Source organism: Pseudophryne corroboree, unplaced genomic scaffold (assembly GCF_028390025.1).
Source record: "Pseudophryne corroboree isolate aPseCor3 unplaced genomic scaffold, aPseCor3.hap2 scaffold_851, whole genome shotgun sequence".
NCBI lineage: Eukaryota > Metazoa > Chordata > Amphibia > Anura > Myobatrachidae > Pseudophryne > Pseudophryne corroboree.
The window spans coordinates 208903-234483 of record NW_026970430.1 but is presented as its reverse complement, the minus strand read 5'-3'; the positions used below and the strand labels follow the sequence as shown (position 1 = coordinate 234483).

At 48.5% G+C, this 25581-nt stretch overlaps 29 non-coding genes and 4 pseudogenes across 29 annotated transcripts; 15 read left to right on the top strand and 18 right to left on the bottom strand.

The window, feature by feature from the left end:
* Positions 1–413: 413 nt before the first annotated feature.
* LOC135043165 (U1 spliceosomal RNA) lies at positions 414–577 on the top strand. Its single transcript, XR_010236168.1, has one exon. It is a non-coding gene; the product is annotated as a U1 spliceosomal RNA (small nuclear RNA).
* Positions 578–729: 152 nt separating this feature from the next.
* LOC135043066 (U1 spliceosomal RNA) lies at positions 730–892 on the top strand. The gene has a single exon (XR_010236091.1). It is a non-coding gene; the product is annotated as a U1 spliceosomal RNA (small nuclear RNA).
* A 674-nt stretch (positions 893–1566) lies between these two features.
* Positions 1567–1730, top strand: LOC135043162 (U1 spliceosomal RNA). Its single transcript, XR_010236165.1, has one exon. It is a non-coding gene; the product is annotated as a U1 spliceosomal RNA (small nuclear RNA).
* Positions 1731–1882: 152 nt separating this feature from the next.
* Positions 1883–2045, top strand: LOC135043083 (U1 spliceosomal RNA). Its single transcript, XR_010236107.1, has one exon. It is a non-coding gene; the product is annotated as a U1 spliceosomal RNA (small nuclear RNA).
* A 674-nt stretch (positions 2046–2719) lies between these two features.
* Positions 2720–2883, top strand: LOC135043045 (U1 spliceosomal RNA). Its single transcript, XR_010236070.1, has one exon. It is a non-coding gene; the product is annotated as a U1 spliceosomal RNA (small nuclear RNA).
* Positions 2884–3035: 152 nt separating this feature from the next.
* On the top strand, positions 3036–3171 carry LOC135043110 (U1 spliceosomal RNA; annotated as a pseudogene).
* Positions 3172–3869: 698 nt separating this feature from the next.
* On the top strand, positions 3870–4033 carry LOC135043180 (U1 spliceosomal RNA). Its single transcript, XR_010236182.1, has one exon. It is a non-coding gene; the product is annotated as a U1 spliceosomal RNA (small nuclear RNA).
* Positions 4034–4185: 152 nt separating this feature from the next.
* On the top strand, positions 4186–4348 carry LOC135043070 (U1 spliceosomal RNA). The gene has a single exon (XR_010236094.1). It is a non-coding gene; the product is annotated as a U1 spliceosomal RNA (small nuclear RNA).
* Positions 4349–5022: 674 nt separating this feature from the next.
* Positions 5023–5186, top strand: LOC135043183 (U1 spliceosomal RNA). Its single transcript, XR_010236185.1, has one exon. It is a non-coding gene; the product is annotated as a U1 spliceosomal RNA (small nuclear RNA).
* Positions 5187–5338: 152 nt separating this feature from the next.
* Positions 5339–5501, top strand: LOC135043071 (U1 spliceosomal RNA). The gene has a single exon (XR_010236095.1). It is a non-coding gene; the product is annotated as a U1 spliceosomal RNA (small nuclear RNA).
* Positions 5502–6175: 674 nt separating this feature from the next.
* On the top strand, positions 6176–6339 carry LOC135043176 (U1 spliceosomal RNA). Its single transcript, XR_010236178.1, has one exon. It is a non-coding gene; the product is annotated as a U1 spliceosomal RNA (small nuclear RNA).
* Positions 6340–6481: 142 nt separating this feature from the next.
* LOC135043056 (U1 spliceosomal RNA) lies at positions 6482–6644 on the top strand. Its single transcript, XR_010236081.1, has one exon. It is a non-coding gene; the product is annotated as a U1 spliceosomal RNA (small nuclear RNA).
* Positions 6645–7318: 674 nt separating this feature from the next.
* LOC135043178 (U1 spliceosomal RNA) lies at positions 7319–7482 on the top strand. Its single transcript, XR_010236180.1, has one exon. It is a non-coding gene; the product is annotated as a U1 spliceosomal RNA (small nuclear RNA).
* Positions 7483–7634: 152 nt separating this feature from the next.
* On the top strand, positions 7635–7797 carry LOC135043065 (U1 spliceosomal RNA). Its single transcript, XR_010236090.1, has one exon. It is a non-coding gene; the product is annotated as a U1 spliceosomal RNA (small nuclear RNA).
* An 828-nt stretch (positions 7798–8625) lies between these two features.
* Positions 8626–8788, bottom strand: LOC135043069 (U1 spliceosomal RNA). The gene has a single exon (XR_010236093.1). It is a non-coding gene; the product is annotated as a U1 spliceosomal RNA (small nuclear RNA).
* A 468-nt stretch (positions 8789–9256) lies between these two features.
* Positions 9257–9419, top strand: LOC135043053 (U1 spliceosomal RNA). The gene has a single exon (XR_010236078.1). It is a non-coding gene; the product is annotated as a U1 spliceosomal RNA (small nuclear RNA).
* Positions 9420–10274: 855 nt separating this feature from the next.
* LOC135043102 (U1 spliceosomal RNA) lies at positions 10275–10410 on the bottom strand (annotated as a pseudogene).
* A 152-nt stretch (positions 10411–10562) lies between these two features.
* Positions 10563–10726, bottom strand: LOC135043149 (U1 spliceosomal RNA). The gene has a single exon (XR_010236152.1). It is a non-coding gene; the product is annotated as a U1 spliceosomal RNA (small nuclear RNA).
* Positions 10727–11400: 674 nt separating this feature from the next.
* On the bottom strand, positions 11401–11563 carry LOC135043105 (U1 spliceosomal RNA). Its single transcript, XR_010236118.1, has one exon. It is a non-coding gene; the product is annotated as a U1 spliceosomal RNA (small nuclear RNA).
* Positions 11564–11715: 152 nt separating this feature from the next.
* Positions 11716–11879, bottom strand: LOC135043159 (U1 spliceosomal RNA). The gene has a single exon (XR_010236162.1). It is a non-coding gene; the product is annotated as a U1 spliceosomal RNA (small nuclear RNA).
* Positions 11880–12553: 674 nt separating this feature from the next.
* On the bottom strand, positions 12554–12716 carry LOC135043051 (U1 spliceosomal RNA). The gene has a single exon (XR_010236077.1). It is a non-coding gene; the product is annotated as a U1 spliceosomal RNA (small nuclear RNA).
* A 151-nt stretch (positions 12717–12867) lies between these two features.
* On the bottom strand, positions 12868–13031 carry LOC135043179 (U1 spliceosomal RNA). The gene has a single exon (XR_010236181.1). It is a non-coding gene; the product is annotated as a U1 spliceosomal RNA (small nuclear RNA).
* A 674-nt stretch (positions 13032–13705) lies between these two features.
* On the bottom strand, positions 13706–13868 carry LOC135043087 (U1 spliceosomal RNA). Its single transcript, XR_010236110.1, has one exon. It is a non-coding gene; the product is annotated as a U1 spliceosomal RNA (small nuclear RNA).
* A 152-nt stretch (positions 13869–14020) lies between these two features.
* Positions 14021–14184, bottom strand: LOC135043182 (U1 spliceosomal RNA). Its single transcript, XR_010236184.1, has one exon. It is a non-coding gene; the product is annotated as a U1 spliceosomal RNA (small nuclear RNA).
* Positions 14185–14885: 701 nt separating this feature from the next.
* Positions 14886–15021, bottom strand: LOC135043098 (U1 spliceosomal RNA; annotated as a pseudogene).
* A 152-nt stretch (positions 15022–15173) lies between these two features.
* Positions 15174–15337, bottom strand: LOC135043147 (U1 spliceosomal RNA). Its single transcript, XR_010236150.1, has one exon. It is a non-coding gene; the product is annotated as a U1 spliceosomal RNA (small nuclear RNA).
* A 674-nt stretch (positions 15338–16011) lies between these two features.
* Positions 16012–16174, bottom strand: LOC135043061 (U1 spliceosomal RNA). The gene has a single exon (XR_010236086.1). It is a non-coding gene; the product is annotated as a U1 spliceosomal RNA (small nuclear RNA).
* A 152-nt stretch (positions 16175–16326) lies between these two features.
* On the bottom strand, positions 16327–16490 carry LOC135043158 (U1 spliceosomal RNA). The gene has a single exon (XR_010236161.1). It is a non-coding gene; the product is annotated as a U1 spliceosomal RNA (small nuclear RNA).
* Positions 16491–18914: 2424 nt separating this feature from the next.
* On the bottom strand, positions 18915–19078 carry LOC135043123 (U1 spliceosomal RNA). Its single transcript, XR_010236127.1, has one exon. It is a non-coding gene; the product is annotated as a U1 spliceosomal RNA (small nuclear RNA).
* Positions 19079–19230: 152 nt separating this feature from the next.
* LOC135043097 (U1 spliceosomal RNA) lies at positions 19231–19394 on the bottom strand. Its single transcript, XR_010236115.1, has one exon. It is a non-coding gene; the product is annotated as a U1 spliceosomal RNA (small nuclear RNA).
* Positions 19395–20064: 670 nt separating this feature from the next.
* LOC135043090 (U1 spliceosomal RNA) lies at positions 20065–20228 on the bottom strand. The gene has a single exon (XR_010236113.1). It is a non-coding gene; the product is annotated as a U1 spliceosomal RNA (small nuclear RNA).
* An 835-nt stretch (positions 20229–21063) lies between these two features.
* LOC135043096 (U1 spliceosomal RNA) lies at positions 21064–21199 on the bottom strand (annotated as a pseudogene).
* Positions 21200–21351: 152 nt separating this feature from the next.
* LOC135043146 (U1 spliceosomal RNA) lies at positions 21352–21515 on the bottom strand. The gene has a single exon (XR_010236149.1). It is a non-coding gene; the product is annotated as a U1 spliceosomal RNA (small nuclear RNA).
* Between the last annotated feature and the right edge of the window lie 4066 nt (positions 21516–25581).

The following is a 25581-nucleotide window of genomic DNA, read 5'->3' as shown; positions in this document are numbered from 1 at the left end:
ATAGCCAACATGAGCCCCACACCGAAGGAGGGAGGAGGTGTGTAATGCAAACTAGGGGTCATCCAAGCGCTGCAAAAGGCCGCCATGCCCTGCACGCCCCTTTTCTCTTTTCATATGCAGACGAGGGTTGAAGCCAACTTTGACCCACTGCTTGGATGACATCACCATATGCAAATCCATCTGCTGCAGGCCTTCCCCCAGGAATGCTTGCACTAGTTGTTGCATTTGGTTTGTTGTTTGGGGGTGCTTCAGTATTAGGCAGCCTTCTGCCCTCACATGTTCATCTGAAAATATGTGTTCTCCCTGCAGTTGTTGTCCCCAGATGAGAGTTCCCTTGTGCTGCCTCAGTTGAATCTCCTTTACTTGACAGAGATGTGCCTGAGCAGCGGCCCTCCCCAGCCCTATCCCAAATCATACTTATTTTGCATAGGCGATACCATGGTCATGAAGATTGTTCTCCCAGGGTGAGGTTCATTCATTGCATTCTGGGTATGCTGACCCCTGTGATTTCCCCAAATGTGGGAAACTCGACTGCATTATTTGTGGTAGTGGGGGACTGTGTTTGTGCTTTCCTCTGGCCAGCTCTGGAAAAAGTCAGATTTCTTTGTCTCAGATCTTCCTCTAGCCTTGTTCTTCTTTCGAGAGTTCCCTTGTGCTGCCTCAGTTGGATCTCTTTCACTTGACAGGGGGGTGCCCGAACAGCGACCCTCCCCAGCTCTAGCCCAACTCCTACTTACCTGCCAGGTGAGATACTATGATCATGAAGGTGCTTCTCCCAGGGCAAGGCTCACCCATTGCACTCTGGGTGTGCTGCCCCTGCGATTTCCCCAAATGTGGGAAACTTGACTGCATAATTTGTGTTTCCCTTGGTCGGCTCTCGTATAATTCAGATCTCTTTGTCTCAGGTCTCTCTCCAGCCTAGTTTGCTGTCTGTTTCCACTTCTCTTTTCTTCAGCCGCTCCCTTCTATACCCTTGTGCACTATCCTGACTTCTCCTCCCGTCTGCTTACTTTGTGCCTTCCAATGCACAATGCAAACTACAGGTAGTGCTGCAGGGCCCACACCCTTTTACTTGCCTTACAGAGCAGCTCTGGAGCTGTTACAGTGCCCAGCTGCTGCAAGAAATCAGCTTGAATGCTCCAGGGGATGGGGCATGGCCAACATGAGCCCCACACCAAAGGAGGGTGGAGGTGTTTAATGCGAACTAGGGGTCATCCAAGCACCGCAAAAGGCCGCCATGCCCTGCACGCCCCTTTTCTCTTTTCATATGCAGATGAGGGTTGAAGCCAACTTTGACCCACTGCTTGGATGACATCACCGTATGCAAATCCGTCTTCTGCAGAACTTCCCCCAGGAATGCTTGCACTAGTTGTTGCATTTGGTTTGTTGTTTGGGGGTGCTTCAGTATTAGGCAGCCTTCTGCCCTCCCATGTTCATCTGAAAATATGTGTTCTCCCTGCAGTTGTTGTCCCCAGATGAGAGTTCCCTTGTGCTGCCTCAGTTAAATCTCCTTTACTTGACAGAGATGTGCATGAGCAGCGGCCCTCCCCAGCCCTATTCCAAATCATACTTATTTTGCATAGGAGATACCATGGTCATGAAGATTTTTCTCCCAGGGTGAGGTTCATTCATTGCATTTTGGGGATGCTGACCCCTGTGATTTCCCCAAATGTGGGAAACTCAACTGCATTATTTGTGGTAGTGGGGGACTGTGTTTGTGCTTTCCTCTGGTCAGCTCTGGTAAAAGTCAGATTTCTTTGTCTCAGATTTTCCTCTAGCCTTGTTCTTCTTTCGAGAGTTCCCTTGTGCTGCCTTAATTGGATCTCCTTCACTTTACAGGGGGGTACCCTAGCAGCGACCCTCCCCAGCTCTAGCCCAACTCCTACTTACCTGCCAGGTGAGATACTATGATCATGAAGGTGCTTCTCCCAGGGCAAGGCTAACCCATTGCACTCTGGGTGTGCTGCTCCTGCGATTTCCCCAAATGTGGGAAACTTGACTGTATAATTTGTGTTTCCCCTGGTCGGCTCTCGTATAATTCAGATCTCTTTGTCTCAGGTCTCTCTCCAGCCTAGTTTGCTGTCTGTTTCCACTTCTCTTTTCTTGAGCCGCTTACTTCTATGCCCTTGCGCACTATCCTGACTTCTCCTCCTGTCTGCTTACTTTGTGCCTTCCAACGCACAATGCGAACTACAGGTAGTGCTGCAGGGCCCAGACCCTTTTACTTGCCTTACAGAGCAGCTCTGGAGCTGTTACAGTGCCCAGCTGCTGCAAGAAATCAGCTTGAATGCTTCAGGGGCTGGGGCATAGCCAACATGAGCCCCACACCAAAGGAGGGTGGAGGTGTTTAATGCAAACTAGGGGTCAGCCAAGCGCCGCAAAAGGCCACCATGCCCTGCACGCCCCTTTTCTCTTTTCATATGCAGACGAGGGTTGAAGCCAACTTTGACCCACTGCTTGGATGACATCACCATATGCAAATCCATCTGCGGCAGGCCTTCCCCCAGGAATGCTTGCACTAGTTGTTGCATTTGGTTTGTTGTTTGGGGGTGCTTCAGTATTAGGCAGTCCTCTGCCCTCCCATGTTCATCTGAAAATATATGTTCTCCCTGCAGTTGTTGTCCCAAGATGAGAGTTCCCTTGTGCTGCCTCAGTTGAATCTCCTTTACTTGACAGAGATGTGCATGAGCAGCGGCCCTCCCCAGCCCTATTCCAAATCATACTTATTTTGCATAGGAGATACCATGGTCATGAAGATTTTTCTCCCAGGGTGAGGTTCATTCATTGCATTTTGGGTATGCTGACCCCTGTGATTTCCCCAAATGTGGGAAACTTGACTGCATTATTTGTGGTAGTGGGAGACTGTGTTTGTGCTTTCCTCTGGTCAGCTCTGGTAAAAGTCAGATTTCTTTGTCTCAGATCTTCCTCTAGCCTTGTTCTTCTTTCGAGAGTTCCCTGGTGCTGCCTCAGTTGGATCTCCTTCACTTCACAGGGGGGAACCCGAGCAGCGACCCTCCCCAGCTCTAGCCCAACTCCTACTTACCTGCCAGGTGAGATACTATGATCATGAAGGTGCTTCTCCCAGGGCAAGGCTCAACCATTGCACTCTGGGTGTGCTGCTCCTGCGATTTCCCCAAATGTGGGAAACGTGACTGCATAATTTGTGTTTCCCCTCGTCGGCTCTCGTATAATTCAGATCTCTTTGTCTCAGGTCTCTCTCCAGCCTAGTTTGCTGTCTGTTTCCACTTCTCTTTTCTTGAGCCGCTCCCTTCTATGCCCTTGCGCACTATCCTGACTTCTCCCGTCTGCTTACTTCGTGCCTTCCAACGCACAATGCGAACTACAGGTAGTGCTGCAGGGCCCACACCCTTTTACTTGCCTTACAGAGTAGCTCTGGAGCAGTTACAGTGCCCAGCTGCTGCAAGAAATCAGCTTGAATGCTTCAGGGGCTGGGGCATAGCCAACATGAGCCCCACACCGAAGGAGGGTGGAGGTGTGTAATGCGAACTAGGGGTCATCCAAGCGCTGCAAAAGGCCGCCATGCCCTGCACGCCCCTTTTCTCTTTTCATATGCAGACGAGGGTTGAAGCCAACTTTGACCCACTGCTTGGATGACATCACCATATGCAAATCCATCTGCTGCAGGCCTTCCCCCAGGAATGCTTGCACTAGTTGTTGCATTTGGTTTGTTGTTTGGGGGTGCTTCAGTATTAGGCAGCCTTCTGCCCTCACATGTTCATCTGAAAATATGTGTTCTCCCTGCAGTTGTTGTCCCCAGATGAGAGTTCCCTTGTGCTGCCTCAGTTGAATCTCCTTTACTTGACAGAGATGTGCCTGAGCAGCGGCCCTCCCCAGCCCTATCCCAAATCATACTTATTTTGCATAGGCGATACCATGGTCATGAAGATTGTTCTCCCAAGGTGAGGTTCATTCATTGCATTCTGGGTATGCTGACCCCTGTGATTTCCCCAAATGTGGGAAACTCGACTGCATTATTTGTGGTAGTGGGGGACTGTGTTTGTGCTTTCCTCTGGTCAGCTCTGGAAAAAGTCAGATTTCTTTGTCTCAGATCTTCCTCTAGCCTTGTTCTTCTTTCGAGAGTTCCCTTGTGCTGCCTCAGTTGGATCTCTTTCACTTGACAGGGGGGTGCCCGAACAGCGACCCTCCCCAGCTCTAGCCCAACTCCTACTTACCTGCCAGGTGAGATACTATGATCATGAAGGTGCTTCTCCCAGGGCAAGGCTCACCCATTGCACTCTGGGTGTGCTGCCCCTGCGATTTCCTCAAATGTGGGAAACTTGACTGCATAATTTGTGTTTCCCCTGGTCGGCTCTCGTATAATTCAGATCTCTTTGTCTCAGGTCTCTCTCCAGCCTAGTTTGCTGTCTGTTTCCACTTCTCTTTTCTTGAGCCGCTCCCTTCTATGCCCTTGCGCACTATCCTGACTTCTCCTCCTGTCTGCTTACTTTGTGCCTTCCAACGCACAATGCGATCTACAGGTAGTGCTGCAGGGCCCACACCCTTTTACTTGCCTTACAGAGCAGCTCTGGAGCTGTTACAGTGCCCAGCTGCTGCAAGAAATCAGCTTGAATGCTTCAGGGGCTGGGGCATAGCCAACATGAGCCCCACACCAAAGGAGGGTGGAGGTGTTTAATGCAAACTAGGGGTCAGCCAAGCGCCGCAAAAGGCCACCATGCCCTGCACGCCCCTTTTCTCTTTTCATATGCAGACGAGGGTTGAAGCCAACTTTGACCCACTGCTTGGATGACATCACCATATGCAAATCCATCTGCGGCAGGCCTTCCCCCAGGAATGCTTGCACTAGTTGTTGCATTTGGTTTGTTGTTTGGGGGTGCTTCAGTATTAGGCAGCCTTCTGCCCTCCCATGTTCATCTGAAAATATATGTTCTCCCTGCAGTTGTTGTCCCAAGATGAGAGTTCCCTTGTGCTGCCTCAGTTGAATCTCCTTTACTTGATAGAGATGTGCATGAGCAGCGGCCCTCCCCAGCCCTATTCCAAATCATACTTATTTTGCATAGGAGATACCATGGTCATGAAGATTTTTCTCCCAGGGTGAGGTTCATTCATTGCATTTTGGGTATGCTGACCCCTGTGATTTCCCCAAATGTGGGAAACTTGACTGCATTATTTGTGGTAGTGGGAGACTGTGTTTGTGCTTTCCTCTGGTCAGCTCTGGTAAAAGTCAGATTTCTTTGTCTCAGATTTTCCTTTAGCCTTGTTCTTCTTTCGAGAGTTCCCTTGTGCTGCCTCAGTTGGATCTCCTTCACTTTACAGGGGGGTACCCGAGCAGCGACCCTCCCCAGCTCTAGCCCAACTCCTACTTACCTGCCAGGTGAGATACTATGATCATGAAGGTGCTTCTCCCAGGGCAAGGCTCACCCATTGTACTCTGGGTGTGCTGCTCCTGCGATTTCCCCAAATGTGGGAAACTTGACTGCATAATTTGTGTTTCCCCTGGTCGGCTCTCGTATAATTCAGATCTCTTTGTCTCAGGTCTCTCTCCAGCCTAGTTTGCTGTCTGTTTCCACTTCTCTTTTCTTCAGCCGCTCCCTTCTATACCCTTGTGCACTATCCTGACTTCTCCTCCCGTCTGCTTACTTTGTGCCTTCCAATGCACAATGCAAACTACAGGTAGTGCTGCAGGGCCCACACCCTTTTACTTGCCTTACAGAGCAGCTCTGGAGCTGTTGCAGTGCCAAGCTGCTGCAAGAAATCAGCTTGAATGCTTCAGGGGCTGGGGCATAGCCAACATGAGCCCCACACCGAAGAAGGGTGGAGGTGTTTAATGCAAACTAGGGGTCAGACAAGCGCAGCAAAAGGCCACCATGCCCTGCATGCCCCTTTTCTGTTTTCATATGCAGACGAGGGTTGAAGCCAACTTTGACCCACTGCTTGGATGACATCACCATATGCAAATCCATCTGCGGCAGGCCTTCCCCCAGGAATGCTTGCACTAGTTGTTGCATTTGGTTTGTTGTTTGGGGGTGCTTCAGTATTAGGCAGCCGTCTGCCCTCCCATGTTCATCTGAAAATATGTGTTCTCCCTGCAGTTGTTGTCCCTAGATGAGAGTTCCCTTGTGCTGCCTCAGTTGAATCTCCTTAACTTGACAGAGATGTGCCTGAGCAGCGGCCCTCCCCAGCTCTATCCCAAATCATACTTATTTTGCATAGGAGATACCATGGTCATGAAGATTATTCTCCCAGGGTGAGGTTCATTCATTGCATTCTGGGTATGCTGACCCCTGTGATTTCCCCAAATGTGGGAAACTCGACTGCTTTATTTGTGGTAGTGGGGGACTGTGTTTGTGTTTTCCTCTGGTCAGCTCTGGTAAAAGTCAGATTTCTTTGTTTCAGAGCCTTGTTCTTCTTTTGAGAGTTCCCTTGTGCTGCCTCAGTTGGATCTCCTTCACTTGACAGGGGGGTGCCCGAGCAGAGACCCTCCCCAGCTCTAGCCCAACTCCTACTTACCTGCCAGGTGAGATACTATGATCATGAAGGTGCTTCTCCCAGGGCAAGGCTCACCCATTGCACTCTGGGTGTGCTGCCCCTGCGATTTCCCCAAATGTGGGAAACTTGACTGCATAATTTGTGTTTCCCCTGGTCGGCTCTCGTATAATTCAGATCTCTTTGTCTCAGGTCTCTCTCCAGCCTAGTTTGCTGTCTGTTTCCACTTCTCTTTTCTTCAGCCGCTCCCTTCTATACCCTTGTGCACTATCCTGACTTCTCCTCCCGTCTGCTTACTTTGTGCCTTCCAATGCACAATGCAAACTACAGGTAGTGCTGCAGGGCCCACACCCTTTTACTTGCCTTACAGAGCAGCTCTGGAGCTGTTACAGTGCCCAGCTGCTGCAAGAAATCTGCTTGAATGCTTCAGGGGATGGGGCATGGCCAACATGAGCCCCACACCAAAGGAGGGTGGAGGTGTTTAATGCGAACTAGGGGTCATCCAAGCACCGCAAAAGGCCACCATGCCCTGCACGCCCCTTTTCTCTTTTCATATGCAGATGAGGGTTGAAGCCAACTTTGACCCACTGCTTGTATGACATCACCGTATGCAAATCCGTCTTCTGCAGAACTTCCCCCAGGAATGCTTGCACTAGTTGTTGCATTTGGTTTGTTGTTTGGGGGTGCTTCAGTATTAGGCAGCCTTCTGCCCTCCCATGTTCATCTGAAAATATGTGTTCTCCCTGCAGTTGTTGTCCCCAGATGAGAGTTCCCTTGTGCTGCCTCAGTTGAATCTCCTTTACTTGACAGAGATGTGCATGAGCAGCGGCCCTCCCTAGCCCTATTCCAAATCATACTTATTTTGCATAGGAGATACCATGGTCATGAAGATTGTTCTCCCAGGGTGAGGTTCAATCATTGCATTTTGGGTATGCTGACCCCTGTGATTTCCCCAAATGTGGGAAACTCAACTGCATTATTTGTGGTAGTGGGGGACTGTGTTTGTGCTTTCCTCTGGTCAGCTCTGGTAAAAGTCAGATTTCTTTGTCTCAGATTTTCCTCTTGCCTTGTTCTTCTTTCGAGAGTTCCCTTGTGCTGCCTCAGTTGGATCTCCTTCACTTGACAGGGGGGTACCCGAGCAGCGACCCTCCCCAGCTCTAGCCCAACTCCTACTTACCTGCCAGGTGAGATACTATGATCATGAAGGTGCTTCTCCCAGGGCAAGGCTCACCCATTGCACTCTGGGTGTGCTGCTCCTGCGATTTCCCCAAATGTGGGAAACTTGACTGCATAATTTGTGTTTCCCCTGGTCGGCTCTCGTATAATTCAGATCTCTTTGTCTCAGGTCTCTCTCCAGCCTAGTTTGCTGTCTGTTTCCACTTCTCTTTTCTTCAGCCGCTCCCTTCTATACCCTTGTGCACTATCCTGACTTCTCCTCCCGTCTGCTTACTTTGTGCCTTCCAATGCACAATGCAAACTACAGGTAGTGCTGCAGGGCCCACACCCTTTTACTTGCCTTACAGAGCAGCTCTGGAGCTGTTAAAGTGCCCAGCTGCTGCAAGAAATCAGCTTGAATGCTTCAGGGGCTGGGGCATAGCCAACATGAGCCCCACACCGAAGGAGGGTGGAGGTGTTTAATGCAAACTAGGGGTCGGTCAAGCGCCGCAAAAGGCCACCATGCCCTGCACGCCCCTTTTCTGTTTTCATATGCAGACGAGGGTTGAAGCCAACTTTGACCCACTGCTTGGATGACATCACCATATGCAAATCCATCTGCGGCAGGCCTTCCCCCAGGAATGCTTGCACTAGTTGTTGCATTTGGTTTGTTGTTTGGGGGTGCTTCAGTATTAGTCAGCCTTCTGCTCCACCCTCCTTTGGTGTGGGGCTCATGTTGGCCATGTCCCATCCCCTGAAGCATTCAAGCAGATTTCTTGCAGCAGCTGGGCACTGTAACAGCTCCAGAGCTGCTCTGTAAGGCAAGTAAACGGGTGTGGGCCCTGCAGCACTACCTGTAGTTTGCATTGTGCATTGGAAGGCACAAAGTAAGCAGACGGGAGGAGAAGTCAGGATAGTGCACAAGGGTATAGAAGGGAGCGGCTGAAGAAAAGAGAAGTGGAAACAGACAGCAAACTAGGCTGGAGAGAGATCTGAGACAAAGAGATCTGAATTATACGAGAGCCGACCAGGGGAAACACAAATTATGCAGTCAAGTTTCCCACATTTGGGGAAATCGCAGGGGCTGCACACCCAGAGTGCAATGGGTGAGCCTTGCCCTGGGAGAAGCACCTTCATGATCATAGTATCTCACCTGGCAGGTAAGTAGGAGTTGGGCTAGAGCTGGGGAGGGTCGCTGCTCGGGCACCCCCCTGTTAAGTGAAGGAGATCCTACTGAGGCAGCACAAGGGAACTCTCAAAAGAAGAACAAGGCTAGAGGAAGATCTGAAACAAAGAAATCTGACTTTTACCAGAGCTGACCAGAATAAAACACAAACACAGTCCCCCACTACCACAAATAAAGCAGTCGAGTTTCCCACATTTGGGGAAATCACAGGGGTCAGCATACCCAAAATGCAATGAATGAACCTCACCTCGACTGCTTTATTTGTGGTAGTGGGGGACTGTGTTTGTGTTTTCTTCTGGTCAGCTCTGGTAAAAGTCAGATTTCTTTGTTTCAGATCTTCCTCTAGCCTTGTTCTTCTTTTGAGAGTTCCCTTGTGCTGCCTCAGTTGGATCTCCTTCACTTAACAGGGGGGTGCCCGAGCAGCGACCCTCCCCAGCTCTAGCCCAACTCATACTTACCTGCCAGGTGAGATACTATGATCATGAAGGTGCTTCTCCCAGGGCAAGGCTCACCCATTGCACTCTGGGTGTGCTGCCCCTGCGATTTCCCCAAATGTGGGAAACTTGACTGCATAATTTGTGTTTCCCCTGGTCGGCTATCGTATAATTCAGATCTCTTTGTCTCAGATCTCTCTCCAGCCTAGTTTGCTGTCTGTTTCCACTTCTCTTTTCTTCAGCCGCTCCCTTCTATACCCTTGTGCACTATCCTGACTTCTCCTCCCGTCTGCTTACTTTGTGCCTTCCAATGCACAATGCAAACTACAGGTAGTGCTGCAGGGCCCACACCCTTTTACTTGCCTTACAGAGCAGCTCTTGAGCTGTTACAGTGCCCAGCTGCTGCAAGAAATCTGCTTGAAAGCTTCAGGGGATGGGGCATGGCCAACATGAGCCCCACACCAAAGCAGGGTGCAGCAGAAGGCTGCCTAATACTGAAGCACCCCCAAACAACAAACCAAATGCAACAACTAGTGCAAGCATTCCTGGGGGAAGGCCTGCCGCAGATGGATTTGCATATGGTGATGTCATCCAAGCAGTGGGTCAAAGTTGGCTTCAACCCTCATCTGCATATGAAAACAGAAAAGGGGCGTGCAGGGCATGGTGGCCTTTTGCGGCGCTTGACTGACCCCTAGTTTGCATTAAACACCTCCACCCTCCTTCGGTGTGGGGCTGATGTTGGCTATGCCCCAGCCCCTGAAGCATTCAAGCTGATTTCTTGCAGCAGCTGGGCACTGTAACAGCTCCAGAGCTGCTCTGTAAGGCAAGTAAAAGGGTGTGGGCCCTGCAGCACTACCTGTAGTTTGCATTGTGCATTGGAAGGCACAAAGTAAGCAGACGGGAGGAGAAGTCAGGATAGTGCACAAGGGTATAGAAGGGAGCGGCTGAAGAAAAGAGAAGTGGAAACAGACAGCAAACTAGGCTGGAGAGAGACCTGAGACAAAGAGATCTGAATTATACGAGAGCCGACGAGGGGAAACACAAATTATGCAGTCAAGTTTCCCACATTTGGGGAAATCGCAGGAGCAGCACACCCAGAGTACAATGGGTGAGCCTTGCCCTGGGAGAAGCACCTTAATGATCATAGTATCTCACCTGGCAGGTAAGTAGGAGTTGGGCTAGAGCTGGGGAGGGTCGCTGCTCGGGTACCCCCCTGTAAAGTGAAGGAGATCCAACAAAGGCAGCACAAGGGAACTCTCGAAAGAAGAACAAGGCTAGAGGAAAATGTGAGACAAAGAAATCTGACTTTTACTAGAGCTGACCAGAGGAAAGCACAAACACAGTCCCCCACTACCACAAATAATGCAGTTGAGTTTCCCACATTTGGGGAAATCACAGGGGTCAGCATACCCAAAATGCAATGAATGAACCTCACCCTGGGAGAAAAATCTTCATGACCATGGTATCTCCTATGCAAAATAAGTATGATTTGGAATAGGGCTGGGGAGGGCCGCTGCTCATGCACATCTCTGTCAAGTAAAGGAGATTCAACTGAGGCAGCACAAGGGAACTCTCATCTGGGGACAACAACTGCAGGGAGAACATATATTTTCAGATGAACATGGGAGGGCAGAAAGCTGCCTAATACTGAAGCACCCCCAAACAACAAACCAAATGCAACAACTAGTGCAAGCATTCCTGGGGGAAGGCCTGCCGCAGATGGATTTGCATATGGTGATGTCATCCAAGCAGTGGGTCAAAGTTGGCTTCAACCCTCGTCTGCATATGAAAAGAGAAAAGGGGCGTGCAGGGCATGGTGGCCTTTTGCGGCACTTGGCTGACCCCTAGTTTGCATTAAACACCTCCACCCTCCTTTGGTGTGGGGCTCATGTTGGCTATGCCCCAGCCCCTGAAGCATTCAAGCTGATTTCTTGCAGCAGCTGGGCACTGTAACAGCTCCAGAGCTGCTCTGTAAGGCAAGTAAAAGGGTGTGGGCCCTGCAGCACTACCTGTAGTTCGCATTGTGCGTTGGAAGGCACAAAGTAAGCAGACAGGAGGAGAAGTCAGGATAGTGCGCAAGGGCATAGAAGGGAGCGGCTCAAGAAAAGAGAAGTGGAAACAGACAGCAAACTAGGCTGGAGAGAGACCTGAGACAAAGAGATCTGAATTATACGAGAGCCGACCAGGGGAAACACAAATTATGCAGTCAAGTTTCCCACATTTGGGGAAATCGCAGGAGCAGCACACCTAGAGTGCAATGGGTGAGCCTTGCCCTGGGAGAAGCACCTTCATGATCATAGTATCTCACCTGGCAGGTAAGTAGGAGTTGGGCTAGAGCTGGGGAGGATCGCTGCTCGGGTACCCCCCTGTAAACTGAAGGAGATCCAACTGAGGCAGCACAAGGGAACTCTCGAAAGAAGAACAAGGCTAGAGGAAAATCTGAGACAAAGAAATCTGACTTTTACCAGAGCTGACCAGAGGAAAGCACAAACACAGTCCCCCACTACCACAAATAATGCAGTCAAGTTTCCCACATTTGGGGAAATCACAGGGGTCAGCATACCCAAAATGCAATGAATGAACCTCACCCTGGGAGAACAATCTTCATGACCATGGTATCTCCTATGCAAAATAAGTATGATTTGGAATAGGGCTGGGGAGGGCCGCTGCTCATGCACATCTCTGTCAAGTAAAGGAGATTCAACTGAGGCAGCACAAGGGAACTCTCATCTTGGGACAACAACTGCAGGGAGAACACATATTTTCAGATGAACATGGGAGGGCAGAAGGCTGCCTAATACTGAAGCACCCCCAAACAACAAACCAAATGCAACAACTAGTGCAAGCATTCCTGGGGGAAGTTCTGCAGAAGACGGATTTGCATACGGTGATGTCATCCAAGCAGTGGGTCAAAGTTGGCTTCAACCCTCATCTGCATATGAAAAGAGAAAAGGAGCGTGCAGGGCATGGCGGCCTTTTGCGGTGCTTGGATGACCCCTAGTTCGCATTAAACACCTCCACCCTCCTTTGGTGTGGGGCTCATGTTGGCCATGCCCCATCCCCTGAAGCATTCAAGCTGATTTCTTGCAGCAGCTGGGCACTGTAACATCTCCAGAGCTGCTCTGTAAGGCAAGTAAAAGGGTGTGGGCCCTGCAGCACTACCTGTAGTTTGCATTGTGCATTGGAAGGCACAAAGTAAGCAGACGGGAGGAGAAGTCAGGATAGTGCACAAGGGTATAGAAGGGAGCGGCTGAAGAAAAGAGAAGTGGAAACAGACAGCAAACTAGGTTGGAGAGAGACCTGAGACAAAGAGATCTGAATTACACGAGAGCCGACCAGGGGAAACACAAATTATGCAGTCAAGTTTCCCACATTTGGGGAAATCGCAGGGGCAGCACACCCAGAGTGCAATGGGTGAGCCTTGCCCTGGGAGAAGCACCTTCATGATCATAGTATCTCACCTGGCAGGTAAGTAGGAGTTGGGCTAGAGCTGGGGAGGGTCTCTGCTTGGGCACCCCCCTGTCAAGTGAAGGAGATCCAACTGAGGCAGCACAAGGGAACTCTCGAAAGAAGAACAAGGCTAGAGGAAGATCTGAACAAAGAAATCTGACTTTTACCAGAGCTGACCAGAGGAAAACACAAACACAGTCCCCCACTACCACAAATAAAGCAGTCGAGTTTCCCACATTTGGGGAAATCACAGGGGTCAGCATACCCATAATGCAATGAATGAACCTCACCCTGGGAGAATAATCTTCATGACCATGGTATCTCCTATGCAAAATAAGTATGATTTGGGATAGAGCTGGGGAGGGCCGCTGCTCAGGCACATCTCTGTCAAGTAAAGGAGATTCAACTGAGGCAGCACAAGGGAACTCTCATCTGGGGACAACAACTGCAGGGAGAACACATATTTTCAGATGAACATGGGAGGGCAGAAGGCTGCCTAATACTGAAGCACCCCCAAACAACAAACCAAATGCAACAACTAGTGCAAGCATTCCTGGGGGAAGTTCTGCAGAAGACGGATTTGCATACGGTGATGTCATCCAAGCAGTGGGTCAAAGTTGGCTTCAACCCTCATCTGCATATGAAAAGAGAAAAGGGGCGTGCAGGGCATGGCGGCCTTTTGCGGTGCTTGGATGACCCCTAGTTCGCATTAAACACCTCCACCCTCCTTTGGTGTGGGGCTCATGTTGGCCATGCCCCATCCCCTGAAGCATTCAAGCTGATTTCTTGCAGCAGCTGGGCACTGTAACAGCTCCAGAGCTGCTCTGTAAGGCAAGTAAAAGGGTGTGGGCCCTGCAGCACTACCTGTAGTTTGCATTGTGCATTGGAAGGCACAAAGTAAGCAGACGGGAGGAGAAGTCAGGATAGTGCACAAGGGTATAGAAGGGAGCGGCTGAAGAAAAGAGAAGTGGAAACAGACAGCAAACTAGGCTGGAGAGAGACCTGAGACAAAGAGATCTGAATTATACGAGAGCCGACCAGGGGAAACACAAATTATGCAGTCAAGTTTCCCACATTTGGGGAAATCACAGGAGCAGCACACCCAGAGTACAATGGGTGAGCCTTGCCCTGGGAGAAGCACCTTCATGATCATAGTATCTCACCTGGCAGGTAAGTAGGAGTTGGGCTAGAGCTGGGGAGGGTCGCTGCTCGGGTACCCCCCTGTAAAGTGAAGGAGATCCAACTGAGGCAGCACAAGGGAACTCTCGAAAAAAGAACAAGGCTAAAGGAAAATCTGAGACAAAGAAATCTGACTTTTACCAGAGCTGACCAGAGGAAAGCACAAACACAGTCTCCCACTACCACAAATAATGCAGTCAAGTTTCCCACATTTGGGGAAATCACAGGGGTCAGCATACCCAAAATGCAATGAATGAACCTCACCCTGGGAGAAAAATCTTCATGACCATGGTATCTCCTATGCAAAATAAGTATGATTTGGAATAGGGCTGGGGAGGGCCGCTGCTCATGCACATCTCTGTCAAGTAAAGGAGATTCAACTGAGGCAGCACAAGGGAACTCTCATCTTGGGACAACAACTGCAGGGAGAACATATATTTTCAGATGAACATGGGAGGGCAGAAGGCTGCCTAATACTGAAGCACCCCCAAACAACAAACCAAATGCAACAACTAGTGCAAGCATTCCTGGGGGAAGGCCTGCCGCAGATGGATTTGCATATGGTGATGTCATCCAAGCAGTGGGTCAAAGTTGGCTTCAACCCTCGTCTGCATATGAAAAGAGAAAAGGGGCGTGCAGGGCATGGTGGCCTTTTGCGGCGCTTGGCTGACCCCTAGTTTGCATTAAACACCTCCACCCTCCTTTGGTGTGGGGCTCATGTTGGCTATGCCCCAGCCCCTGAAGCATTCAAGCTGATTTCTTGCAGCAGCTGGGCACTGTAACAGCTCCAGAGCTGCTCTGTAAGGCAAGTAAAAGGGTGTGGGCCCTGCAGCACTACCTGTAGTTTGCATTGTGCATTGGAAGGCACAAAGTAAGCAGACGGGAGGAGAAGTCAGGATAGTGCACAAGGGTATAGAAGGGAGCGGCTGAAGAAAAGAGAAGTGGAAACAGACAGCAAACTAGGCTGGAGAGAGACCTGAGACAAAGAGATCTGAATTATACGAGAGCCGACGAGGGGAAACACAAATTATGCAGTCAAGTTTCCCACATTTGGGGAAATCGCAGGAGCAGCACACCCAGAGTGCAATGGTTGAGCCTTGCCCTGGGAGAAGCACCTTCATGATCATAGTATCTCACCTGGCAGGTAAGTAGGAGTTGGGCTAGAGCTGGGGAGGGTCGCTGCTCGGGTTCCCCCCTGTGAAGTGAAGGAGATCCAACTGAGGCAGCACCAGGGAACTCTCGAAAGAAGAACAAGGCTAGAGGAAGATCTGAGACAAAGAAATCTGACTTTTACCAGAGCTGACCAGAGGAAAGCACAAACACAGTCCCCCACTACCACAAATAATGCAGTCGAGTTTCCCACATTTGGGAAAATCACAGGGGTCAGCATACCCAGAATGCAATGAATGAACCTCACCCTGGGAGAACAATCTTCATGACCATGGTATCTCCTATGCAAAATAAGTATGATTTGGGATAGGGCTGGTGAGGGCAGCTGCTCAGGCACATCTCTGTCAAGTAAAGGAGATTCAACTGAGGCAGCACAAGTGAACTCTCATCTGGGGACAACAACTGCAGGGAGACCACATCTTTTCAGATGAACATGGGAGGGCGGAAGGCTGCCTAATACTGAAGCACCATCAAATATCAAACCATATGCAACAACTAGTACAAGCACTCCTGGGGGAAGGTCTGCAGCAGACGGATTTGCATACGGTGATGTTATCCAAGCAGTGGGCCAAAGTTGACTGGAACCCTCATCTGCATATGAAAAGAGAAAAGGGGCATGCAGGGCATGGCGGCCTTTTGCAGTGCTTGGATGACCCCTAGTTCGCATTAAACACCTCCCCCCTCCTTTGGTGTGGGGCTCATGTTGGCCATGCCCCATCCCCTGAAGCATTCAAGCTGATTTCTTGCAGCAGCTGGGCACTGTAACAGCTCCAGAGCTGCTCTGTAAGGCAAGTAAAAGGGTGTGGGCCCTGCAGCACTACCTGTAGTTTGCATTGTGCATTGGAAGGCACAAAGTAAGCAGACGGGAGGAGAAGTCAGGATAGTGCACAAGGGTATAGAAGGGAGCGGCTGAAGAAAAGAGAAGTGGAAACAGACAGCAAACTAGGCTGGAGAGAGACCTGAGACAAATAGATCTGAATTATACGAGAGCCGACCAGGGGAAACACAAATTATGCAGTCAAGTTTCCCACATTTGGGGAAATCGCAGGGGCAGCACACCCAGAGTGCAATGGGTGAGCCTTGCCCTGGGAGAAGCACCTTCATGATCATAGTATCTCACCTGGCAGGTAAGTAGGAGTTGGGCTAGAGCTGGGGAGGGTCGCTGCTCGGGTACCCCCCTGTCAAGTGAAGGAGATCCAACTGAGGCAGCACAATGGAACTCTCGAAAGAAGAACAAGGCTAGAGGAAAATCTGAGACAAAGAAATCTGACTTTTACCAGAGCTGACCAGAGGAAAGCACAAACACAGTCCCCCACTACCACAAATAATGCAGTCAAGTTTCCCACATTTGGGGAAATCACAGGGGTCAGCATACCCAAAATGCAATGAATGAACCTCACCCTGGGAGAACAATCTTCATGACCATGGTATCTCCTATGCAAAATAAGTATGATTTGGAATAGGGCTGGGGAGGGCCGCTGCTCATGCACATCTCTGTCAAGTAAAGGAGATTCAACTGAGGCAGCACAAGGGAACTCTCATCTGGGGACAACAACTGCAGGGAGAACACATATTTTCAGATGAACATGGGAGGGCAGAAGGCTGCCTAATACTGAAGCACCCCCAAACAACAAACCAAATGCAACAACTAGTGCAAGCATTCCTGGGGGAAGTTCTGCAGAAGACGGATTTGCATATGGTGATGTCATCCAAGCAGTGGGTCAAAGTTGGCTTCAACCCTCATCTGCATATGAAAAGAGAAAAGGGGCGTGCAGGGCATGGCGGCCTTTTGCAGTGCTTGGATGACCCCTAGTTCGCATTAAACACCCCCACCCTCCTTTGGTGTGGGGCTCATGTTGGCCATGCCCCATCCCCTGAAGCATTCAAGATGATTTCTTGCAGCAGCTGGGCACTGTAACAGCTCCAGAGCTGTTCTGTAAGGCAAGTAAAAGGGTGTGGGCCCTGCAGCACCACCTGTTGTTCGCATTGTGCGTTGGAAGGCACAAATTAAGCAGACGGGAGGAGAAGTCAGGATAGTGCGCAAGGGCATACTTTTCGCTTAGTCCGGGGGCAAGGCTTCAAAATGGGGTCTGCAACGGAGGAGACACAGGGGGCGTGGTCACAGCAGCTTTTCTCTACAGCCTGCACCAGCAGGAGCCTACACCATTTTTTATGATCACGCTGAACTGCAGTGCGACTGCAATTACAGCATGGTCAAGAAGGGAGGCGTCATGCTGGGTGGCCATGCCCTGTCACTGTGCAGGAGCCAGCACAGCTCACACACTAGTCCCCGGGTGCAGCCCCCAACCCCCGGGACACCCGGAGCAACAAAATGTAGATTCAGGCCACCAGGCCACGCCCCTACCTATGAAACCATGCCTCCTTTTTACCATTGCGCTGTTTATCTGCGCGCACTGCATTACAATCTCCCTCGCCACCTTTCTGGGTGTCACCAGTGATAGTGACACCTCTGCCATGCTTGTAGCAGCTGGTCCTAAGATCTACGCCTCAAGCCCTGAGTGTTTGCCCTTGTGACTTGTTGATCATCATAGCGAAGCAGATGCTTACAGAAAACTGCAGGGGCTTAGATTGAAAATAAAAAAATTGATGGGTATAAGGTAGAGAGGAGCGGGTTCGGTTCTCCGAGAACCGAATTCCCCACGAACTCCACGTGGTTTACACTGGTCCGAGGCAGGCTCGGTTGTTCCCGCCTGACTCGGAAAACCTGAACAAGGGAAAATGTCATCATCCCGCTGTCGGATTCTTGCGAGATTCGGATTCCATATAAAGAGCTGCGCGTTGCTGCCATTTTTACTCGTGCATTGAAGAGAGAGCGGAGAGGACGTGGCTATGTTCTCTCAGTGGAAATCTCAATATCAGTGCTCAGTATCAGTGGTTACTTATTGCTGCTCAGTAATACTAGTAGTGTGTCTCTCCTGCTCAGTGTCAGTTCTCAGTAGTATCCTCATCAGTGCTCAGTATCACTGCTCATTGTCTTGTGCTGCATTGTGGTGCTCAGCATACTACAGTACATTACTAATAGTCCAGTGCTGCATCTTGCTGCTCAGTGTCAGTTCTAGTATCCTCATCAGTGCTCACTATCACTGCTCATTGCATTGTGGTGTTCTGTATACTACAGTAACATAGTAATATAGTATATATAGAGGAGCGGGTTCGGTTCTCCGAGAACCGAATTCCCGACGAACTCCACGTGGTTTACACTGGTCCGTGGCAGGCTCGGTTGTTCCCGCCTGACTCGGAAAACCTGAACAAGGGAAAATGTCATCATCCCGCTGTCGGATTCTCGCGAGATTCGGATTCCATATAAAGAGCTGCGCGTTGCCGCCATTTTTACTCGTGCATTGAAGAGAGAGCGGAGAGGACGTGGCTATGTTCTCTCAGTGGAAATCTCAATATCAGTGCCCAGTATCAGTGGTTACTTATTGCTGCTCAGTAATACTAGTAGTGTGTCTCTCCTGCTCAGTGTCAGTTCTCAGTAGTATCCTCATCAGTGCTCAGTATCACTGCTCATTGTCTTGTGCTGCATTGTGGTGCTCAGCATACAACAGTACATTACTAATAGTCCAGTGCTGCATCTTGCTGCTCATGTTGGCTATGCCCCAGCCCCTGAAGCATTCAAGCTGATTTCTTGCAGCAGCTGGGCACTGTAACAGCTCCAGAGCTGCTCTGTAAGGCAAGTAAAAGGGTGTTGGCCCTGCAGCACTACCTGTAGTTTGCATTGTGCGTTGGAAGGCACAAAGTAAGCAGACAGGAGAAGTCAGGAGAGTGCACAAGGGCATAGAAGGCAGGGGCTCAAGAAAAGAGAAGTGGAAACAGACAGCAAACTAGGCTGGAGAGAGACCTGAGACAAAGAGATCTGAATTATAAGAGTAGCCGACCAGAGGAAACACAAATTATGCAGTCAAGTGTCCCACATTTGGGGAAATCGTAGGAGCAGCACACCCAGAGTGCAATGGGTGAGCCTTGCCCTGGTAGAAGCACCTTCCTGATCATAGTATCTCACTTGGCAGGTAAGTAGGAGTTGGGCTTGAGCTGGGGAGGGTCGCTGCTCGGGCACCCCCCTGTCAAGTGAAGGAGATCCAACTGAGGCAGCACAAGGAAACTCTCAAAAAAAGAACAAGGCTAGAGGAAGATCTGAGACAAAGAAATCTGACTTTTACCAGAGCTGACCAGAGGAAAGCACAAACACAGTCCCCCACTACCACAAATAATGCAGTCGAGTTTCCCACATTTGGGGAAATCACAGGGGTCAGCATACCCAGAATGCAATGAATGAACCTCACCCTGGGAGAACAATCTTCATGACCATGGTATCTCCTATGCAAAATAAGTATGATTTGGGATAGGGCTGGGGAGGGCCGCTGCTCAGGCACATCTCTTTCAAGTAAAGGAGATTCAACTGAGGCAGCACAAGGGAACTCTCATCTGGGGACAACAACTGCAGGGAGAACACATATTTTCAGATGAACATGGGAGAGCTGAAGGCTGCCTAATACTGAAGCACCCCAAACAACAAACCAAATGCAACAACTAGTACAAGCATTCCTGGGGGAAGGTCTGCAGAAGACGGATTTGCATACGGTGATGTCATCCAAGCAGTGGGCCAAAGTTGGCTGGAACCCTCATCTGCATATGAAAAGAGAAAAGGGGTATGCAGGGCATGGCGGCCTTTTGCGGCGCTTGGATGACCCTTAGTTCGCATTAAACACCTCCACCCTCCATCGGTGTGGGGCTCATGTTGGCTATGCCCCAGCCCCTGAAGCATTCAAGCTGATTTCTTGCAGCAGCTGGGCACTGTAACAGCTCCAGAGCTGCTCTGAAAGGCAAGTAAAAGGGTGTGGGCCCTGCAGCACTACCTGTAGTTTGCATTGTGCGTTGGAAGGCACAAAGTAAGCAGACAGGAGAAGTCAGGAGAGTGCACAAGGGCATAGAAGGCAGCGGCTCAAGAAAAGAGAAGTGGAAACAGACAGCAAACTAGGCTGGAGAGAGACCTGAGACAAAGAGATCTGAATTATACGAGTAGCCGACTAGAGGAAACACAAATTATGCAGTCAAGTGTCCCACATTTGGGGAAATCGTAGGAGCAGCACACCCAGAGTGCAATGGGTGAGCCTTGCCCTGGGAGAAGCACCTTCCTGATCATAGTATCTCACCTGGCAGGTAAGTAGGAGTTGGGCTAGAGATGGGGAGGGTCGCTGCTCGGGCACCCCCCTGTCAAGTGAAGTTCTGCAGAAGACGGATTTGCATACGGTGATGTCATCCAAGCAGTGGGTCAAAGTTGGCTTCAACCCTCATCTGCATATGAAAAGAGAAAAGGGGCGTGCAGGGCATGGCGGCCTTTTGCGGTGCTTGGATGACCCCTAGTTCGCATTAAACACCTCCACCCTCCTTTGGTGTGGGGCTCATGTTGGCCATGCCCCATCCCCTGAAGATGAACATGGGAGGGCAGAAGGCTGCCTAATACTGAAGCACCCCCAAACAACAAACCAAATGCAACAACTAGTGCAAGCATTCCTGGGGGAAGGCCTGCCGCAGATGGATTTGCATATGGTGATGTCATCCAAGCAGTGGGTCAAAGTTGGCTTCAACCCTCGTCTGCATATGAAAAGAGAAAAGGGGCGTGCAGGGCATGGTGGCCTTTTGCGGCGCTTGGCTGACCCCTAGTTTGCATTAAACACCTCCACCCTCCTTTGGTGTGGGGCTCATGTTGGCTATGCCCCAGCCCCTGAAGCATTCAACCTGATTTCTTGCAGCAGCTGGGCACTGTAACAGCTCCAGAGCTGCTCTGTAAGGCAAGTAAAAGGGTGTGGGCCCTGCAGCACTACCTGTAGTTTGCATTGTGCATTGGAATGCACAAAGTAAGCAGACGGGAGGAGAAGTCAGGATAGTGCACAAGGGTATAGAAGGGAGCGGCTGAAGAAAAGAGAAGTGGAAACAGACAGCAAACTAGGCTGGAGAGAGACCTGAGACAAAGAGATCTGAATTATACGAGAGCCGACGAGGGGAAACACAAATTATGCAGTCAAGTTTCCCACATTTGGGGAAATCGCAGGAGCAGCACACCCAGAGTGCAATGGTTGAGCCTTGCCCTGGGAGAAGCACCTTCATGATCATAGTATCTCACCTGGCAGGTAAGTAGGAGTTGGGCTAGAGCTGGGGAGGGTCGCTGCTCGGGTTCCCCCCTGTGAAGTGAAGGAGATCCAACTGAGGCAGCACCAGGGAACTCTCGAAAGAAGAACAAGGCTAGAGGAAGATCTGAGACAAAGAAATCTGACTTTTACCAGAGCTGACCAGAGGAAAGCACAAACACAGTCCCCCACTACCACAAATAATGCAGTCGAGTTTCCCACATTTGGGAAAATCACAGGGGTCAGCATACCCAGAATGCAATGAATGAACCTCACCCTGGGAGAACAATCTTCATGACCATGGTATCTCCTATGCAAAATAAGTATGATTTGGGATAGGGCTGGTGAGGGCAGCTGCTCAGGCACATCTCTGTCAAGTAAAGGAGATTCAACTGAGGCAGCACAAGTGAACTCTCATCTGGGGACAACAACTGCAGGGAGACCACATCTTTTCAGATGAACATGGGAGGGCGGAAGGCTGCCTAATACTGAAGCACCATCAAATATCAAACCATATGCAACAACTAGTACAAGCACTCCTGGGGGAAGGTCTGCAGCAGACGGATTTGCATACGGTGATGTTATCCAAGCAGTGGGCCAAAGTTGACTGGAACCCTCATCTGCATATGAAAAGAGAAAAGGGGCATGCAGGGCATGGCGGCCTTTTGCAGTGCTTGGATGACCCCTAGTTCGCATTAAACACCTCCCCCCTCCTTTGGTGTGGGGCTCATGTTGGCCATGCCCCATCCCCTGAAGCATTCAAGCTGATTTCTTGCAGCAGCTGGGCACTGTAACAGCTCCAGAGCTGCTCTGTAAGGCAAGTAAAAGGGTGTGGGCCCTGCAGCACTACATGTAGTTTGCATTCTAGTGTCTTTCGTTTGGGAGAAAAATGCAAAGGTACAATACAGCTTTTCCTTGCCGATATCTCTCTTTTGCAAAGAGCTAGGCATTGGAAAATTCAGGGCTATACCGTGTAGATGAAGCACTAACAGGAGGCTTTTAAATTTTCATTCTAGTGTCTTTCGTTTGGGAGAAAAATGCAAAGGTACAATACAGCTTTTCCTTGCCAATATCTCTCTTTTGCAAAGAGCTAGGCATTGGAAAATTCAGGGCTATAACGTGTAGATGAAGCACTAACAGGAGGCTTTAAAATTTTCATTCTAGTGTCTTTCGTTTGGGAGAAAAATGCAAAAGTACAATGCAGCTTTTCCTTGCCGATATCTCTCTTTTGCAAAGAGATAGGCATTGGAAAATTCAGGGCTATAACGTGTAGATGAAGCACTAATAGGAGGCTTTAAAATTTTCATTCTAGTGTCTTTCGTTTGGGAGAAAAAAGCAAAGGTACAATACAGCTTTTCCTTGCCGATATCTCTCTTTTGCAAAGAGATAGGCATTGGAAAATTCAGGGCTATAACGTGTAGATGAAGCACTAACAGGAGGCTTTAAAATTTTCATTCTAGTGTCTTTCGTTTGGGAGAAAAATGCAAAGGTACAATACAGCTTTTCCTTGCCGATATCTCTCTTTTGCAAAGAGCTAGGCATTGGAAAATTCAGGGCTATAACGTGTAGATGAAGCACTAACAGTAGGCTTTAAAATTTTCATTCTAGTGTCTTTCGTTTGGGAGAAAAATGCAAAGGTACAATACAGCTTTTCCTTGCCAATATCTCTCTTTTGCAAAGAGCTAGGCATTGGAAAATTCAGGGCTATAACGTGTAGATGAAGCACTAACAGGAGGCTTTAAAATTTTCATTCTAGTGTCTTTCGTTTGGGAGAAAAATGCAAAAGTACAATGCAGCTTTTCCTTGCCGATATCTCTCTTTTGCAAAGAGATAGGCATTGGAAAATGCAGGGCTATAACGTGTAGATGAAGCACTAACAGGAGGCTTTAAAATTTTCATTCTAGTGTCTTTCGTTTGGGAGAAAAATGCAAAGGTACAATACAGCATTTCCTTGCCGATATCTCTCTTTTGCAAAGAGATAGGCATTGGAAAATTCAGGGCTATAACGTGTAGATGAAGCACTAACAGGAGGCTTTAAAATTTTCATTCTAGTGTCTTTCGTTTGGGAGAAAAATGCAAAGGTACAATACAGCTTTTCCTTGCCGATATCTCTCTTTTGCAAAGAGATAGGCATTGGAAAATTCAGGGCTATAACGTGTAGATGAAGCACTAACAGGAGGCTTTAACATTTTCATTCTAGTGTACTTCGTTTGGGAGAAAAATGCAAAGGTACAATACAGCTTTTCCTTACCGATATCTCTCTTTTGCAAAGAGATAGGCATTGGAAAATTCAGGGCTATAACGTGTAGATGAAGCACTAATAGGAGGCTTTAAAATTTTCATTCTAGTGTCCTTCGTTTGGGAGAAAAATGCAAAGGTACAATACAGCTTTTCCTTGCCGATATCTCTCTTTTGCAAAGAGATAGGCATTGGAAAATTCAGGGCTATAACGTGTAGATGAAGCACTAACAGGAGGCTTTAAAATTTTCATTCTAGTGTCTTTCGTTTGGGAGAAAAATGCAAAAGTACAATGCAGCTTTTCCTTGCCGATATCTCTCTTTTGCAAAGAGATAGGCATTGGAAAATGCAGGGCTATAACGTGTAGATGAAGCACTAACAGGAGGCTTTAAAATTTTCATTCTAGTGTCTTTCGTTTGGGAGAAAAATGCAAAGGTACAATACAGCATTTCCTTGCCGATATCTCTCTTTTGCAAAGAGATAGGCATTGGAAAATTCAGGGCTATAACGTGTAGATGAAGCACTAACAGGAGGCTTTAAAATTTTCATTCTAGTGTCTTTCGTTTGGGAGAAAAATGCAAAGGTACAATACAGCTTTTCCTTGCCGATATCTCTCTTTTGCAAAGAGCTAGGCATTGGAAAATTCAGGGCTATACCGCGTACATGAAGCACTAACAGGAGGCTTTTAAATTTTCATTCTAGTGTCTTTCGTTTGGGAGAAAAATGCAAAGGTACAATACAGCTTTTCCTTGCCAATATCTCTCTTTTGCAAAGAGCTAGGCATTGGAAAATTCAGGGCTATAACGTGTAGATGAAGCACTAACAGGAGGCTTTAAAATTTTCATTCTAGTGTCTTTCGTTTGGGAGAAAAATGCAAAAGTACAATGCAGCTTTTCCTTGCCGATATCTCTCTTTTGCAAAGAGATAGGCATTGGAAAATTCAGGGCTATAACGTGTAGATGAAGCACTAATAGGAGGCTTTAAAATTTTCATTCTAGTGTCTTTCGTTTGGGAGAAAAAAGCAAAGGTACAATACAGCTTTTCCTTGCCGATATCTCTCTTTTGCAAAGAGATAGGCATTGGAAAATTCAGGGCTATAACGTGTAGATGAAGCACTAACAGGAGGCTTTAAAATTTTCATTCTAGTGTCTTTCGTTTGGGAGAAAAATGCAAAGGTACAATACAGCTTTTCCTTGCCGATATCTCTCTTTTGCAAAGAGCTAGGCATTGGAAAATTCAGGGCTATAACGTGTAGATGAAGCACTAACAGTAGGCTTTAAAATTTTCATTCTAGTGTCTTTCGTTTGGGAGAAAAATGCAAAGGTACAATACAGCTTTTCCTTGCCGATATCTCTCTTTTGCAAAGAAATAGGCATTGGAAAATTCAGGGCTATAACGTGTAGATGAAGCACTAACAGGAGGCTTTAAAATTTTCATTCTAGTGTCCTTCGTTTGGGAGAAAAATGCAAAGGTACAATACAGCTTTTCCTTGCCGATATCTCTCTTTTGCAAAGAGATAGGCATTGGAAAATTCAGGGCTATATCGTGTAGATGAAGCACTAACAGGAGGCTTTAAAATTTTCATTCTAGTGTCTTTCGTTTGGGAGAAAAATGCAAAGGTACAATACAGCTTTTCCTTGCCAATATCTCTCTTTTGCAAAGAGCTAGGCATTGGAAAACTCAGGGCTATAACGTGTAGATGAAGCACTAACAGGAGGCTTTAAAATTTTCATTCTAGTGTCTTTCGTTTGGGAGAAAAATGCAAAAGTACAATGCAGCTTTTCCTTGCCGATATCTCTCTTTTGCAAAGAGATAGGCATTGGAAAATGCAGGGCTATAACGTGTAGATGAAGCACTAACAGGAGGCTTTAAAATTTTCATTCTAGTGTCTTTCGTTTGGGAGAAAAATGCAAAGGTACAATACAGCATTTCCTTGCCGATATCTCTCTTTTGCAAAGAGATAGGCATTGGAAAATTCAGGGCTATAACGTGTAGATGAAGCACTAACAGGAGGCTTTAAAATTTTCATTCTAGTGTACTTCGTTTGGGAGAAAAATGCAAAGGTACAATACAGCTTTTCCTTGCCGATATCTCTCTTTTGCAAAGAGATAGGCATTGGAAAATTCAGGGCTATAACGTGTAGATGAAGCACTAA